Here is an 18,596-nt window from a genome sequence, read left to right as displayed (position 1 = left end):
CCCAGGGGACCGTATGGGATGCCTGAATTTGAACCACCATCCTTTTGCATGCAAGGCAAACAGCCTACCTCCATGCTCCCAGTGTTTGTCTTGAATTTCTTCATGCTCCTCCTCCACAACTCACCTACCCCACACACACTAGAGTATGAGCCACCTGAGGACAGGAATTCTTTCATCTTTCATCTTTCATCCATCTGCTACTGGCTAGACCAGTGTTTGGAATGGAAGGGCCTGATAAAATCCTGGTTGAAGGTATGAGCTGAACAAACAAGGCAATTACTCTCCATCATTGAGAATACAAAGGACCATAGTCCTATACAAAAGCAAACAGATGACTCTATGGAAGGTTGTGCTTAGAAGGTAGTTTAAAGTTCAAGTGCTGGGACAGGAAGTATTAGCAGATCAGGCACTTGCCTTGCATGTGACTGACCTGGATTGGATCCTCGTTGCCACATGGTCCCCATAAGCATCATCAAAAGTGATCTCTATGCACAAAGCCAAGAGAATGCCCTGTGTATGGCTTGGTGGAGCCCAATAACAAAAAATAAGGTTTGATGATGGGAATTCATGAATATTTCATGTAATGCTAAATAACTGGCTTTCATTCCCTATATATCTATCACTAATATAAAAACTAAGCTGGTACTCTGGTAACTACAGTGAACAAAACTAATAATTCTGGCCCTAACCCTAGCCATTTTGTGCAACTACCATCCAAATCTTTCAGAATCTTTTTGCTATTTTTCAAGCATTGTCTTTAGTGCTTTATACACATTTTCAGCTGTTGGGGTGTGGGGTATAGACACTCTGAAGTTTGTGTTATTTCCATCAAACAGGAAAAAAAATAAAGCCCAAAACACTTGTGAAGGTTAACATTGTTCAAGGTCAGACAGTATTTGGCAGAACAAAGATTTCTTCTAAAGTAAATCTGTTTACATTACCTTTATATAACACCTCTAGATGCTGAGGGACACAATTGGAACTCCAAATTATTGGTATTTTATCCCAATATTTGGTTTCTGAGGCTAGGGCACAATTCTAGAAGTTCTGCAAGAAGTTTATTTTTATTCTCTTTTTTATGGATGTACTAATCAAATAGGGAGAAGAATTTGTATTAAAATTGATCCAAGGAAATATAGAAGTTTGTAAGTGAGCATTTATGTTCCAAAGCCATGAAAGTATGGCTATTAGTGTGATTTATCACCTTCTTCTGGTCTTTGAAGCTGAGAGAAAGTGGTGGAGGATGTGTGTGGGGTGGGGTGGCTATGTGGAATAGTTTTAAGCAGTAAGAACTTTCCCCGAATGAGCTCTATGCTTTGCAGATTCTTCTTCTTCTTTCATGGAGATGCCATTCTAAAGCAGCACTTGTTTGGACTGGACTGACAGTACAGCAGGTAGGGCATTTGCCTTGCACATAGATGATCTGGATTCAAGCCCCAGCATCCTATATGGTCCCCATAGTCCATCAGGAGTAGTAATTCCTGATCACAGAACCAGGAGTAACCCTTGAACTCCACCCAGTGTGACATGAATGAATGAATGAATGAATGAATGAAGCGGTAAGTGCAAGTTGGGTCCACCAAGTTACTCAAGATGTTTAGAAAAATAAATGTGTAGGGCCCGGAGAGATAGCACAGCGGCGTTTGCCTTGCAAGCAGCCGATCCAGGACCAAAGGTGGTTGGTTCGAATCCTGGTGTCCCATATGGTCCCCCGTGCCTGCCAGGAGCTATTTCTGAGCAGACAGCCAGGAGTATCCCCTGAGCACCGCTGGGTGTGGCCCAAAAACAAAAACAAAAACCAAAAAAAAGAAAAAGAAATGTGTATAGAGGCCGTAGAGATAGCATAGTAGTAGGGCATTTGCATTGCATGCAGCCGATCCAGGACAGACCTGGGTTTGATTCCCGGCATCCCATATGGTTCCCTGAGCCTGCCAGGAGTGACTTCTGAGCACAGAGCCAGGAGTAACCTCTGAACATGGTCGGGTGTGGTCCAAAATCCAAAAGAAAAAGAAAAAAAATTCATGTGTCCCATTAAAATATTCTTTCTCAAATGAACTCTACAGGGTGGGATGAGTTTTACTGCAGGACTAAGTAAGCAGAATCGACACCAACAAGGCCTTTCAGAATGGCTCCAGAGCTAGTGCAGAATCCTGGGAAAGGAGAAACATTTGTGTTTCCATGAAAAACTGACATTATTTAGTGCACTCCCTCCCTTCCCTTGAATCTGATCCTGTGGGAACCATTTCACAACTGTGTCATAGGTAAAGTTGTGAGAGAATTTTTTTTTTTTTGCAAGATGACCCTTGCCCACAGACTTGCAAAGAAATCATTGCTGCAAGACCTTCCTCCTGGGGCAAAACAAAATTTGCCTTTATTTGCAATTTCACTTCTACAATTTTTCATTGTTTTCCAAAATTTATTCAGTATCTGACTCCTTATGGGCTATAACATCTGTGATTTACTCATCACAACTAAACTCAAGCATCTAATGTGAGTTGGCCTTTAAATTCTTTGGACAATGTTATCTGTATATACATTGTTGGGGAAGAGAAGACATTTCCTCCTCCTTTGGGTTCTTTTCAATTTGGTCAAGCAATCAAATTAACATCAGACAGGTGAGTAGGTGGAGGAAAGCAAACTTAATTACATGCACTATGGGGAGGCCCCATCTACATAGATTTTAAGATCAGGAAGGGAAAATGTGGGGGATGTACCTTGAGGCAAGGAATTGGAATGGACTATTGGGGAGATGGCTCAAAGGGCAGGAGTCCTGGATCTAACCCAGAGATCAATAGAGTGTACCCTGTCCTACCACCACCGAAAAAAAAAAAAAAAAGAAAGAAAGGAAAAGAAAAGAAGAAAGAAAGAAAGAAAGAAAGAAAGAAAGAAAGAAAGAAAGAAAGAAAGAGAGAGAGAGAGAGAGAGAGAGAGAGAGAGAGAGAGAGGGAGGGAGGGAGGGAGGGAGGGAGGGAGGGGAGGGAGGGAGGGAGGGAGGGAGGGAGGGAGGGAGGGAGGGAGGAAGGAAGAAAGAAAGAAAGAAAGAAAGAAAGAAAGAAAGAAAGAAAGAAAGAAAGAAAGAAAGAAAGAAAGAAAGAAAGAAAGAAAGAAAGAAAGAAAGAAAGAAAGAAAGAAAGAAAGAAAGAAAGAAAGAAAGAAAGAAAGAAAGAAAGAAAGAAAGAAAGAAAAGAAAGAAAGAAAGAAAGAAAGAGGGGGCTGGAGAGATTGCATGGAGGTAAGGCATTTGCCTTTCATGCAGGAGGTCATCGGTTCAAATCCCGGCGCCCCATATGGTCCCCCGTGCCTGCCAGGAGCAATTTCTGAGCCTGGAGCCAGGAATAACTCCTGAGCACTGCCGGGTGTGACCCAAAAACCAGAAAGAAAGAAAAGAAAGAAAAGAAAGAAAGAAAGAAAGAAAGAAAGAAAGAAAGAAAGAAAGAAAGAAAGAAAGAAAGAAAGAAAGAAAGAAAGAAAGAAAGAAAGAAAGAAAGAAAGAAAGAAAGAAAGAAAGAAAGAAAGAAAGAAAGAAAGAAAGAAAGAAAGAAAGAAAGAAAGAAAGAAACAGAGAAAGAAAAAGAGAAAAAGGAAAAAAATGCAGAGAAAGGACTGGGACATTAGCAGAGAGGAGTAAACTGACATCAGAGAGAGAGAGAAGACCTTTTATGATGAACCTGCTGGTCCTTGGTCAAGCCAGAACCAAACATTCACATGTTCTGACAATACACCTTGGGATGAGCCTTGAATGTCTTTCTGCAGGTAGCTTTATTTTCTTCTTCTTTTTTTTTTTTCTCTACGTGCTTTTTTTCTGCAGTAGATTGAGAGTCCACAAGCTAGGCCTTATCTCTAGTTCTGCCCCTTTCCCCTTGATCCAGCTCAGTTTAGAACTGGATCTGAATACAAAATTTCCCTAATGTCCATATTATGACCATGGATTGACAGTTAGTTCATTGCTCCCTCCCTTTAACTTTTCTCTCCAAAAAGTCTGTTTAGATTAAAAGACAGCATTTCAATCAGCCTCACAATCTATGGACAATAAAATCAGTCGTTTTCATGATAAAGGTAGATGAGCTTTGACAGACATGTAGAAAGCTGCATACCATTACCATAATCAAGACACAAAACAGCAAGGTCCCTCTTCCTCTAAATCTCCTCCTAACCTTTTGCAATCAATTCCCTCTTCCAATCTGTACCCTTGGGCAGCTATTGATCACTTTGCTTTCATCAGAGTTTTTCTTTACTAGAATTTATATATAGAACTTACAAACATACACCGACTTATGAAAATAGGATCATGGAAACATTTAGTCTTCAAACACTGACCTAATACTATTGAAATGTGTCCATGTTGAAGCCTGTGTTCGTCTTTCCTTCCTTCCATTGTTGAGAAATAATTCCATTGCGTTGATTGACCACAATGCATTTATTCATTCAACACTTGAAGGACATCTGGGTAGTTTCCAATTTGGGGTTGTTATAAATAACAGTGGGATGATTGAGTTGCATATTTAGTTTATGTTTAACTTTATTATTTTACTTTTTATATCTTTCGTGGGTTTTATGACTGTGCCCATGGATGTGCAGAGGCTACTCCTAGCACATGCTTGGTATGGGTCCCTTAACCAGTGTTTGGTGGACCAGGTGATACCAAACACTGAATCTTGACATCCAACATACACTACAGCCTTTTGAGCTATCTTCCCAGCCCTAGCATATATTAAAATTTATATTATTATTATTATTATTATTATTATTATTTCCACCTTTTTGGTTTAAGACAAAACCAAAAAACTGAGAAAAGTTATGAAAGTTTTGTTCTACTTTTCTCCACCAGAGGCAGGAACCCCAGATCAGAATTTATAAAAGTGGCTGTTATTTTGCATAGGCACAGTAAAAGTTAGCTATAATAGTGTAAAAGTTTAAATTGTATATCTCATTCTCAAAAAATCATCTTTTTCCACATCTTTCCATATCTTATACATTTCACAAAATGTTTTTCACGAACTTCTCTGAACATAAACATTAGAACTTTTCCGCAGATACACTTAATTTGAAATTTTTTAAACATTCTCACACCGAGCACTGTAATATGAGTCTAGAACATCCAAGTTCCTTTTCATAAACTTCCTTACACAAAATCACAATAACATTTTTGCAGATATATAGTTTAAAAATAAGTTTGCTAAAACAGTCTTAAAATGAGCACCATAATAAGAGTATATTGCATCCAAGTTATTTATCATTGACTTTTGTGGACAAAGACATTAGAATATTTTAGCAGACATAATTTGATAATAAGTTGCTACATAATATATATATAATCAACAGAGAAACATTACTAGGATAGCTGAGAACACTTAACAATCCCATTTCCCAGAAACTGTGCGAACTAATATTAAACTACAAAAATTGGGTATAAAATTTTCTCTTTGCAGTAGGGCATAGAACAAAAGAGTAGCATTAAGATCTATACAAGTAGAACACACAGTTTAATCAGAACACACAATTTAACCAGCAATATAATGATTGACTCAAATAGGATAGAGATTAATCCAGAATAAAGTTGCAGGAGGGGGCCGGAGCGGTGGCACAAGCGATAAGGTGTTTGCCTTGCACGTACTAAAGTAGGACGAACCACGGTTCAATCTGCTTGGTCTCCCAAGCCAGGAGTGATTTCTGAGCACATACCAAGGAGAAACCCCTGAGCGTCACCAGGTGTGGCACAAAAACCTGAATGGATGATAGATAGATAGATAGATAGATAGATAGATAGATAGATAGATAGATAGATAGATAGATAGATAGATAGATAGATAGATAGATAGATAGATAGATAGATAGATAGATAGATAGATAGATAGATAGATAGATAGATAGATAGATAGATAGATAGATAGATAGAAGTTGCAGGAGGTTCTGAAAGCAGCTTCTCCCCAGGTAGGATTTGACTGGGTTTGGATCCTCCATCTTCTCCATCTTCCTCTGTGTTAGGATGCTGAGGTCATCTGAAAAGAAAAGGCCAGAATCTGGGTGAGGGTACCCACTTATCTCTCTGCTGTTGGTTCCCCTGAAATTGAGCTTTCTCTTTGGCTTCTTCCCTAACAGAGACCTTTATAAACTGCTGCAATTTGGGGGCTAAAGTCCTCTCACAAAGCACCTTTTAATAGAAGAAAGGTGGAGAGCCTTGGCCTCTGGGACTCTACTGAGTCTTCAACTCTCTCCCCTTCACTGCCTGCTTCTGTCCCACTTGAAGGAGCCTCTGCCACATTCAGAACAGTGTCCATGTGCACTAATGTTCCAGTGATGGGCACTGCACACTCAGTCCAGTTCTATGAGGCTGTGATGGTGATTATTCACCAGAGGGTCAAGGCACTCACCATCGTTGGGGGTCTTTTCAGGTCCCTGGATCCTGGGTCACTGTTCAAGCGCCAGTTGTAAAATAAAAACCGTGAGTTGTGAGCTCAACCCACATGCCATGTTTCTAACCCCTTAGGTGGATGGGTCTGAAAAAGCAGGGTAGCAACAAAGAAATAATAAACCAAGCCAGTCAGGAAAGGATTATCATGGCATCCATGGTCTTTGCCTTGTGCTCTCTGTCTGAGCTAAAAACCTCTCCTCTTTCTTTATTAAACCAATTCCCAATTCCGGAGGGGAAGGTAAAGAGAGACACAAAAGTACCTATCCAGTGGGCTTTTACATATCAAAGGAAGAACTTTACTGGATATTTTACATTCCCTCCAAGAATACATAAGATTTACAGTAGTTCCATATTCATAATGAAACTTGGCAATGCAAATCTTTTTATTTTAACCTATATAGTGGCTGTAAAATGGTATTTCATTGAATTTTTGTTTGCATTTCCTTGATGATAAATTATATGAAACATCTTTCAATGTGTCTATATCTTATTTTTACATATGCTATCTCCCACTCATTTTCCAATCAAATTGTGTATCTTGTTTCATTGGTTTATTTTCTGTGGTGCGGGGGATCAAATCCATGACATAACACATAACACATACATTAAGCTACCTTCCTGGCCATTATTATGTTTTTAAAGTGACTTACATTCAGTGGGAAGTCTTTTAATCTGGAAACAATCCAAATGTCCAAAAAAGATTAGTAGACAAAGAAACTTTGGTATATCTATACAATAGAATACTGTGCAGTTGTTAGGAAAAATGAAGTCATAAAATTTGCTTATACATGGATAGATATAGAGAGTATTATGCTGAGTGAAATTAGTCAGAGGGAGAGGGATAAACATAGAATTGTCAGACTCATGCGTGAGATATAAAATATATAATATGGTAAGAATATTCAGAGACAATAGAGATGAGGGCCAGGAGGACCTGTCCATGGTAGGAAGCTTGTCACAACTAGTGGGGGCATGCATTTAGGATAGAGAAAAGACCACTCTGTCAATGATAGTTGGAAATGATCACTCTGGAGAAGAGCTGGATGCTGAAAGGAGGTAAAGTGATATACATAATACCCCTTCAGTAACAATATTTCAAACCAATTTCTAAAAGAAAAAAAGGTGGGGAAGAGAGAGAGACAAATGTCTGCTACAGAAGTAGACTGGAGAGATAGTAGTGGTAGAGTAGAAGGAAACTGGGGATAAATCTGGAGGGAAATGTGTACTGGTGAAGGGTGTTGGACATTTGAACAACTTTGTAAATGTGTCTCTCATGGTAATTCAATTAAAGGATTTCTTTATAAAAAATAAAGTGACTTACCATTTCTGAATCCAAGTTTTTATGAAGTAAAGATTTTGTAAATCAGTTCTGAGTCTGTGGCATAAGAAAAGCATTGTATTTTGACAAATAAATTCTGCATCCTTGGAAACGCTGACCAGTGCAGTGTCTGTTGACATCTGCAGTGTACAGCCAGTTACGGGGGCAGGGAACTAATGCCAAGCCCCAGTCTCTGGCCCAAAGGGAAAATGCTCTCTGCTTTCTTCACTACTTCTGAATTCTCTTGCATGTTGTTTTTTCTGCTTATTTTTTTCTGCATTTGTTGCTTTCTTTTGCTGTTGCCATTTTAGGTAGAAATGTATTTCTCTTTCTTTTCTGATGCAAGTAAGCATCTTTGCTTCTGCCTTTCAGAATGAACCTCTAAACATAGCTTTATTTATTTTTTTCAAACATAGCTTTAAAGACAACAAAGCCCCTTCCAGGGAAATTTTCCTAAAGGCCCCCAGCTAAGCCCTTGAATGTTCTACTATGTTCCCTCACTTCTTCTGGGGACTAGATTTGCTGATAGAGTTTCTGCAAAAAAGGGAATCCCATGGTGGCCATTTTTTGCTGTTGTTGTTAAATCACTGATGCTAGAGAAAGGATTTCTGTTGAAAACTTATGTAGGGATTGTAGGCAGGCAGGGCTGTCTAGGGGAACTTGGAGCCAAGTATCACAGAAACTACTTGCTGACACATTTATTATGGCTTTTCCTCTCATCTTATCTCTTTTCAAATATCCAGACAGGAAGAAACCTGGATGGATTTTGGCAGCCTTCCTATACGTGGAAATGCTAGGTACTTTGGCAGGAGGAAAAAAAATGATTTCCTGTAGTTTAGCTAGGTTCTCAGGTTGGGACCCTGTACATTATACAGAGATAATCATAACATTGGACTTTCCTGATGAAGAACAGAATAATAGAAAACAGGCAAATATGTTTAATGTTGTGTTGAGTCAGGCAGAACTGCCATAGAGAAATGAAGAGGGTTACTCGGGTTACATGTTTTTACGTTATTGGAGAGTTTTTGGGAATACCAACAGGCTTTAAAGGGAAAATATAATGGCAGTAAAAGAAGTTGAAGTGAAGTGGAGACTGGAGGTTCCCTCTGCTCAGAATCCTCCAGGATTATCTTCAGAAACAAGGATGCTTCTTTTCTCAGGGTATGGGAAGATGCCTCTTACTTGAGAATATTATGAACTGCTTTGGAGAAAAAATATGAGAGACCGTGGGCCCCTGACTGGTCTCATATCTCTTTAGCTTAAAGTGTTCATCATGACTAGGTACTTTCTCTCAGCATGTACTAAAGCCTGTCACATACTCAATATACATCTCTTTGCTCCTTCCTTGTTTAGACTATCCTGACTTAGGATAGTAATAGACCTCGATAAAGAAATAATAATCCCAGATTTCTTCCCAGAGAAGGATGGCCACTGACATAGTTTTGGTGAAAATAACATAAGCAAAATTCTCTGGTGGGCTTGTCGTCTTGGGTGAGGCATCTTGCCATGAGAGGGGAAGGTGGTTTCCTTGAATTACTTTAAGAAACTAAAAATGGAAATACCATAAATCTACTCCTAAACATAAATTCAAAGGCTATGAAAACACTAATTCCCAGAGATATTTCTGCTCTTCTGTTCACAGCGGCACTATGGACAAGAGCCAAATATGGAAGTAACCCAAATGCCAATCCACAGATGACTGGAGAGAGAAGTTATGGTCTATGTACTCAATAGACAGTTATGATACCATAACTGAAGAAGAAATTTGGTCTTTGGGGATAAGCATGGATGAACTTGAAGTAATTCTGAGAAAATTAAGTCAAAATAAAAAAATAAGTAGATGGCTTCACTCCTATGTGAACTACAAATATCTAAAACAAACTGGCAAAACACAACAAAATAATTCCTAGTCTCTGTGATAATAGTGGTGGTTGCCAGAGGGAATGGAGAACAGGCAAGGGAGGAATATGAAGTGAAGAGGACATCTGAGAATGGGAATTTTGGGAATGGGGGGGACTGTGAATCTTACACATGGCGAGTATGTTCTTTGGCATGGAAATTTATGGACCTATAGATAAATGGCAAATCAAGAAAATGTAATTTTTTAAGTTGCTGCTTTGGATCACATACAATAGGTGGATTTTATGATACATAAGTAATAGCTGTGTAAAGTTATTTAAACGTTTAAGTCAGAAATATTGAACAAGACAGGGTCTTGAGTCTTGAGTCCTTAGGGCCTCACTCTGTCCAATCCATTGTCACAGAAACCCCATCTTCTAAGTTCTCAAATAGAGACAGCCCTGGTATAAATCACTCTGTACCTTCTCCCTTAGCACAGACTTCCAGCCCTGAAGAGTATATAAATCACTCTGTACCTTCTCCCTTAGCACAGACTTCCAGCCCCTAGAGTTGTCTGGGGACCATGTGGGGTTCCTATGACCCGGAGCAGCAGGACTCAAAAATAGCACATTCACCTGAGCCCCCTGGGCAGCCGTCTAAGAACATGTCACAGACTTCTCAGAAGGTTCCAGCAGAGTTGAGCATCAAATGTTACTGGGATCTGTTTGCTCTGTTTCCCGCCTGGCTCCTGGCTCCAGGGTCCAGCCCTCATGCCTGTTCCCTGGGATCATGTCAGCCACTCCCACATGAAAACAGGCAGCCGAGACTTACCCAGCTCTCCTCTTGGAAAATTTAAGCTGCCCTAGAAGATGCTACTGAGAGAAGCAAGCAAAATAAATCAGTGTGTGTGCATGTGTGTGTCTGCAGGGCTGCAGGGTGAGGGCAGAGAGATTCACAAAGCAGTCAGATGAAGTTCCAGGAGTCAGCCAGCTTTATTTCACAGTCCCTCCAGCCATGCACATCTCCTTACATGGCCTCTGATACTAAGCCTTTTCCTAGCAGCTACTTCTCTACTCCTACTGGGCTCTCTCAGCCTCTATCTCCCTTTCAGCTGCTTTTAGCAGGCTTTCTAACTGGCTTCCAGGCTGACTAATTCCCTTTGGTGATGCTACTGCTGCTGCTTCTTTGATGATGCTCAATTGCTGGTACTGAATCTGATGTTGTATCTCTGATGATGATGGCTCTCTCCCGCTTCCCTCTCTAACTCTTATCCCCTCTCTCCCCTCCCCTGAAAACTCCTTTACCCGCCCATTCCAGATGTGGGCAGTTCTGATCATTCAGGTGGGATAGATGTGTTGGAGGAAGGGATCACACACACACACACACACACACACACACACACACACACACACTTGAATTTTCCTCCTCCATTTCTAATTTGGGTTTCAGTAACTGATGCATTAATTGGGGGGGGTGGGAGTCACACCCAGTGATGCTCAGGGGTTACTCCTGGCTCTGTGCTCAGAAATAGTTCTTGGCAGGCTTGGTGGACCATATAGGATGCCAGGAATCAAACCAGGGTCTGTCCTGTGTTGGCCGCATGCAAGGCAAACATCATACTGCTGTCACTCCAGCCCCAATTAATGCATTACTAACCTAGTCAGTTGCCTTGGACTAGACATAGTGTCAGCCCAGCTTAAGTGCTGGTGCCTCTCAGACAGTTTTGCACAATGCAAATTTAGCCTAAGTCAAAATGACTCAGGAATCACTCTGGATTATAAAGATACAACTATAATGCAGGCATTTATGTCAATAATGTCATTTAAAATACAGTTTTGCTGGAGCTGGAGCAGTAGCGCAAGCAGTAGGATGTTTGCCTTGCACACGCTAACCTAGGACGGACAGCAGTTTGATCCCCCCATGTCCCATATGGTCTCCCAAGCCAGGAGCAATTTCTGAGTGCATAGTCAGGAGTAAACCCTGAACATCAACCGGGTGTGGTCCAAAAACAAAAGCAAACAAACAAACAAAAAAAACGTTTTGCTGTGGAAGTCACCACAGTTCCCTAGTGGTTGAGCTAGGAAAATTTTACCATTGATCCAAATCAATTGTCTTAGATCTACAAATGGCCCTGTCCTCTTGTTCTCTCCAGTGGGGGCTATGAAAGTAAAGGGCACTGACTGTCAGGAAATAGCTTGAGTCAGGGCAGTAAGGAATGCCACAGAAGCTCCATCCAGCAGAAATCTGACTCCCTCAGGAGCTCTCTCTCCCCAGGGCCCTGGTTCCTAGTATTAGCCTGTGTTCCAGCCTAATGCATGTTTTAATGTGTAAAGCCACCTTGTCCACAGTGACAGCCCCTTCTGAGGCCATCTTTGTGTGTCAGATTGGTTTCGGTCATGGCTCAAAAGACCTGGGAGCAGCCATGCCTGAGCAGAAGAGTCCCTAGAGACCTGAGTGGTCTCTGAACAAACTCCTTTCAACATATTCCAGGGAGTGGACTGGCCCAGGGAACTTTCTTCTTCTTATCAATGGCCTTACAAAAAGGATTCCTCCATTCACCTGTTCTTTTGAAGAGTCATCTAAAAGATATAGGCAGCAAATACAAGATCAAAGACCCCCCCAAGTCTGAAGGTCTGCCTCAGAGCAGACATTTCAGAGGGGCTTAGAAACTCAAAGCTGCCCAATCCCCGGGCATTAACTTCCAGGAGCGATGGATATGCCTGTCCCTGGGGGATCTTATTCTGGGCCTAAAGCCACTTTGCACTCAATCAAACCAAAGGAAAATTCAAGTTGGACAAATGCAGGGCGACTGCTCAGATGCTGCAAAAGAGTCCTGTTAGAGCTCCATAAAGCTTTTAAAATTGATCCTCAAGCTTATACGCAAGTAAACTGCCCTCAAAACCCAGGGGTTCAAACCCAGCTAGCAGCTGGCAAAAAAACAAAATGGTCCAATTTTTTAAGACTGAAAGATGTAGCATAGCACGTGAGCTAACCTAACAGCATCTCACCTGACAGTCCAATTCCTGCTCTTCCCTGCAAGTTGGAGACTCAGAGAGTGGAGCCAGGAAGGCAAAGCATCCATTTGCCCCCTGCCGACAGTCCTCCTGCCTTAGCTACTGTTACTTCAACACATAATGCTAATAGGGAATGAAAAGACTGATGTGTTTGCATGCCTCGAAGGGTCATTTCCAAAGGAGAAGCAGTGTCCTTGATGCTTTTAGCTCATTTCTATGTCCACAGGCTTCTAATATGGTGTATGTATCATTTCCCTTCCTTAAAATCTGTGAGTTGTGTGCTCATGGTTTTGTTAGATCTGGTGAGAAAGAACCAGAAAGAGACCCTCAGATGCATGCAGAATGCAAGAGCTTCTTGCAGCTCACTGGGTTAAGCTGGAGAGAAGTCAGTGAGCAATTTCTACACCACTCTGCCCAGAGGAACATCAGCCAGAAACAGAAAAATTAAGGGACTTTGGGCAATGGTTGCCAGAAATCTGGGAAATGACCAAGTCAGGTATTTGCTGAGCTCCTAAAAGAGGCTCCAGATGCAAGAGGAGGAGGTTGAGAGAGTTTCAGGTGTCACTGAGGCTTCCATGGGGAATTAAGCAAGCAGTGAAGTAAGAGAGAGTAGATTTAAAAATTAGCCTGTGTGCGAATGCTCTATGTTCAGAAAAGGAATTGAAAAGCAAACAAGAACTCGGCCAGCCTCTCCCCTCCTCTCCTCTCCTCTCCGCCAAGCTGGACATTGGCATTTGAGAAGAGGAATTGATTGGCTGCAAAGACACTAGGCTGGTAATTAAACAAGGGGCCGATCGATGGCCTGGGCTCTGACTTAGAGCTCCATTGACAAGCTCACAGAAGAATCCAGAAGGAGCAGGTGACTTGCTATTTGGCTCAGGCCAGAGGGAATCTTCAGATATCTTCTACCTTGGGAAAGGGAGTGCAAAGAGCACATTGTCTTCCTCTCCTCTCCTTTAAAACCTCACTTGATTCTGTACTAAACCAAGCAAAAATAAAGAATCACATTCAGAGCATTTTTCTTGGTGGCAGGTGACAGATGTAAGGACCCAATTTGTGATGACATGGTTCACTTGTGCAACGACAATTAAGCTGCCTGTTAAATCACCTAGCTAAATAAAAATCACAAGCAAGTTACTTATTAGCTCCCTTTCTCCAGCCTTCCTAAGTGCTGGTGGCTGCAGAGGGAGCTCCATTGATATGTGAACTGTATGATCCACCCTCTTCCCTGCACAGCCCTTTCAATCAGAGGCCCATGTATGGGGCTATACCATCATATATGCACTCACATAGCCCTGTGGAGCTCAGACATGGGATGATCCTACAAAGACAATTTGTCTCCCATGATGAAGGGTGGGGCCTATCTGGGCCCATCTGGGCCCTTCTACTCATTACCCACCAGTGAAAGTGGCTAATGATAAATAAGATGAAATACAGGAAAGTTCATCTCCAAAGCTCGAGGAAAGGAAACTCCACCAGACACTGAGGGCTGAGACTGCAGACCTCACCAAGCTGTTTTGTCCAGTAGTCTTGTTTCCTGCTTTTGACATCTTCAGGGGAAATGGAGTGGGGAGTGGAAAATCTATGGACAATCTAATCCATAAAACACATCCAAGGGAAACATAAGCAAAATTGTCCGTGATAATGACTTTAAAGGTATCTTCATTAAATAGATTTCAATGGCCAAGAAAACAAAAACAAAACTAAACAAATGGGACTATAACAAACTAAAGAGCTTCAGCACTGAGAAAGAAATGAAGCCTAAAATAAAAAAACACCCCCCTGAGAGGAAGAAATATTCATACATCAGGCATTGAACAAAGGGCTAATAGGAGCAATCTATAAAATACTCACAGGACTTGACAACAAAATAAACCAACAACCTCATGAAAACATGGGGAGAAGCTGTGAACAGACACTTCCTTAAGGAATCCATACAGATGGCCAATAGGCATGTGGATAAAACACTTATCATCACTGTGAAAGAAATACAAATAAATATGATAATGAGATACCATCTCATACCAAGAATAATGGCATTTATAAAAAAAAATGACTGAAAACTATCAGTGCTGATAGGATGTGGGGGGGGGGCCTTATAAACTGAAATGGCTCAATGTATGTATAGAAGAATACAGAACCTTCTAAAACAATGAAGTATAGAACTATTATAGAATATACCAATTCATTCCTTGTTATTTGTTCCCCAGAACACACATGCAAAAAAGCCTTTCTTTTAAAAGATATATGCACACCTATGCTTGGGGCAGTACTAAGTACAACAACAAGAATATGAAAGCAGCACAAAATATTTAATGACACATGAGTAGAAATAGAAGTGGTATAGAGTCACAATGGAATACTACTCGCTATAAGAAATTATTAAATCTGGGACTGGAACAATAGCACAGTAGGTAGGGCATCTGCCTTACACATGGTCTAACTGGAGTTTGATCCCCGGCATCCCATATGGTTCCTTCAGTGATCATTAGTAATTTCTGAGTGCAGAACCAGGAGTAACTGCTGGCCAGGAATAACTTCTGAGCACAGCCATGTTTGGCTGAAAAGAAAAATCAAAAAACAAACAAAAAATGAGTAAATCTTACCTTTTGCTGGAATTAGGTGGAATTAGAAGGTATATTAGAGGGAAAAGGGCAAATGCAGGTGATCTTACTTATCTGTGGTAGAGAGATAAACAAATGAAACAGACATTTGTTTGAATGTGACATTTTGAAATGCGAACGGTGACAAATTGAAAACAAACCATTTGACTCTAACAACATAATTGAGAGGTTAGCAAGGAAGAAGAACATGAAGACACAGGTAAAGGGTACAGGCTGTTTGGTTGAGGAGTCTGTCTAGTAACTGGACACCAGAAGCATAAATATCAACACTATCATAAATCTTGTTGTCTCAAAAAGCTCAAGAGGTCCAGTGACCAACCAATCATCATCTCTCAGGAATCTCTCAAGAACGCATATGGGTATCCCAGCATCTTCTGGGAGAAATCACTCTCTTCCAACCTTTGCTAGCAAAACTGAATCATTCTAGATTCAGGTTGACTTTCTACCAGGCAAAGTGAGGGGGATGAAGATCCTGTTGAAAAATGCTCATAAAAACAGAAATAGAGAAAATAGTAAAACACACCCCCAGAAATAGCAATTCCATGGTTCCAAGGAGAGAGGTGGTACTATGGGGCACAAAAATTAACTGAGTTTGCAGGGTTCACATTAGAAAACCCTAGAGTTGAAAGCAGTAGAGTGTTTACCAGGGGCTGGAGAGAGAGGGACACAGCTCATGTTCAATGGGTGCAAAGTTTCAGTATAGACTCTGACCAAGTTCTAGAGTTGGCTGGTGGTAATGGTTACTTACACAATTGTATGGTTTTCTTTTCTTTTTTTTTTTGGGGGGGGGGGGGCAAAGCCATACCCAGCAGTGATCAATGGTTACTTCTGGCTCTGCACTCAGGAAATACTCCTGGCAAACTCAGGAAATCATATAGAATACCTGGAATTGAACCTGAATCAGCTTTGTGGAAGGTAAGCACTCTACCTGCTGTTTTTATTTTGTTTCATTTGGGTTGGGTTTGGGTTTTCATACCCAGAGGCATTTAGGAGTTGCTCCTGACTCTGCACTCAGAAATCACTTACTTGTAGGCCCCAGTGACCATAAAAGATGCCAGGGTCCCAATCTGAGCAAGGCAAATGCCCTACCTGCTGTGCTATCACTTCAGTCCTGCTACCTTACCTACTATATTTTCTGTCTGACCCCTTCTTTTTTATTTTTGGGAGTAGTTCCTGGTAGTGCTTCTGCTGGTGCTTGGGGGTGATGTGATGCCAGGAGATGGACTGACATATCCCTAAGTACCTGTTTTTATTCCTGACAGACCCTAACACCAGCCATCATTAATGGGGCCAAGCGCTCCTGCTTACAACTCTGCTCCAGTTCTTTGAACCATCTCCTTGGCACCTGTGTGAATGTTCTTAACTGAACTGCATCCTTAAAAATGATTAAAATGGGGGCCGGAGAGATAGCATGGAGGTAAGGCGTTTGCCTCTCATGCAGGAGGTCATCGGTTCGAATCCCGGCGTCCCATATATGGTCCTCCCGTGCCTGCCAGGAGCAATTTCTGAGCCTGGAGCCAGGAATAACCCCTGAGCACTGCCGGGTGTGACCCAAAAACCACAAAAAAAAAAAAAAAAAAAAAAAAAAAAAAAAAATGATTAAAATGGTCAATGCTATTCTATTTTATCACAATAGAAAAGTATGAGTCAGAGATGACAATGTAATTTCATGGAACATTTGTTAAGGTGTCTCCATATTTTAAAAAATCACCAAGCGAGTGCCAGCATGCGAGTGCAGCCTGCTCCCTCTCATCTCCCCAACTCTCCTTTGAGTTCTGAATTTTATGCCCCCGATTTCACCCATGTCTCCTAGAATTTTAGCAGCCCCTTTCACCAAGACTCGTTTCCCTCCATTGCTTTGTCAGGCGGTTCTTTCCTAAGCCCAGAACATTTTCCTGTCCATCAACCTTGTTGGCCTGAGCCCCACGCCCAGTTAAGTTGGTCATTGGGCACAGAAATGCCTCCAAGGCACCTTGCAAATATGTCCAGGCCCATTTAGAAAGAGAAAGCTGAAGCCAAATGGAAAAGTTAGGGGAGCATTCTTGGAGAAGAGAGTTAGTCTCCTTCTGAAGGCGATTTATTACTGATCCAATGAGTGGCTTCAACCAAATGAGACCACATGAACGTTGGCAAAGAGCACAAGGAAAGTTCTATCTTCACTCAGTCCTAGAACAAAGGAGCAAAGGTTTCTTAAACATAAACACAGCTGACTCTCTAGAGGGAAAAGACAGTCTCTCTTTTATATCCACTAAATCAGAAGCTGTAGGGACCAGACCCAAGAATCTGCATTTTTTTAAACGCTTCCCTTGAGAGCTAGGGTCTAAAAGTGATGACAGAGTCAAAGCAGGAGCTCTGTGTGTGCTTTTGTTTTGTTGGGTTGTGGACATCAACAATAAAGCATGTGATATTAATCTTGTTTGTTTACTGGTTTTTTACACCACAGGGAGATGCTGAGATAGGAGACAGTGCTTGAGGGAGCAGCTATAAACATCCACAAAGGCCTGCTGTTTCCGAGTCAAAGACCCACCAACTATAAACAGTGACATGGCCAAGGAAAATAGATTCTACAGCTTGGTTTCCTCTTTTTTCCTTGATGCATGGAAATCCCTTTTACCTAAGTTAAGAGGGCAGAAGGTCCTTTTTAGGGATCCCAGTGGGGAACCCGAGGAATGAAATAAAGGCACCAAACAGAAGGGAGGACAGAAGAAGCATGCACCCTGGTGAGTGGGCTATAGAATTGCACTTAGAATTGGCCTCTGCTTTAGAGGATAGTCTGGAGAGGCTAGAGCTGGGTGAATAGGAAAGCCAGGCCTTTCTCCCATGCAAGTTCCAGTCCTGCCTGAGTCCATGTAAGCTGTTGTCATGCCAGGCCACAACTAGGTGGCTTTAATAACAGAAATTTAGAACTCATGTTCTAAAGCTAAAGTCTAAGACCACCATGTGACAATGATGGAGTAGGGCATCCCTTTTCATATCATTTCCTTGTTGTATACTCAAACTATACAAGAGGTGAGGGACCTGTAGAGGGTCTCCTTCTTTAGCATTAACATTCCAAAGGTCTCTCCAAATCCCATCATCTTGGGGGGGGGGGGTCTAAGATTTCCACACAAGAACTGGAAGGCACCCAGTTGCACATTCTGGAGGCAAAGAATACTTTATCTGGGACGTCCATTGTCCTGAGAGAGCAGCTGCCACTCTACCATGTACAGATCACTGCTTCCCAAGATTCTTCTTGCCTTAGCTTCCATTCTGCTTCCTTTCTCTCTCAGCAACAAACTTCCTCGAGCTGATGAAGCATCATAAGAGAGAAATTTCTGGAAATCTGAACCTTGATCCCAATACCTTGACTTCCTGTTCCTGTGACAGTGGGCAAGCCACTGACACTCATT

This window comes from Suncus etruscus, chromosome 10 (genome assembly GCF_024139225.1).
Source record: "Suncus etruscus isolate mSunEtr1 chromosome 10, mSunEtr1.pri.cur, whole genome shotgun sequence".
NCBI lineage: Eukaryota > Metazoa > Chordata > Mammalia > Eulipotyphla > Soricidae > Suncus > Suncus etruscus.
Note: the sequence above shows the minus strand (reverse complement) of the source record.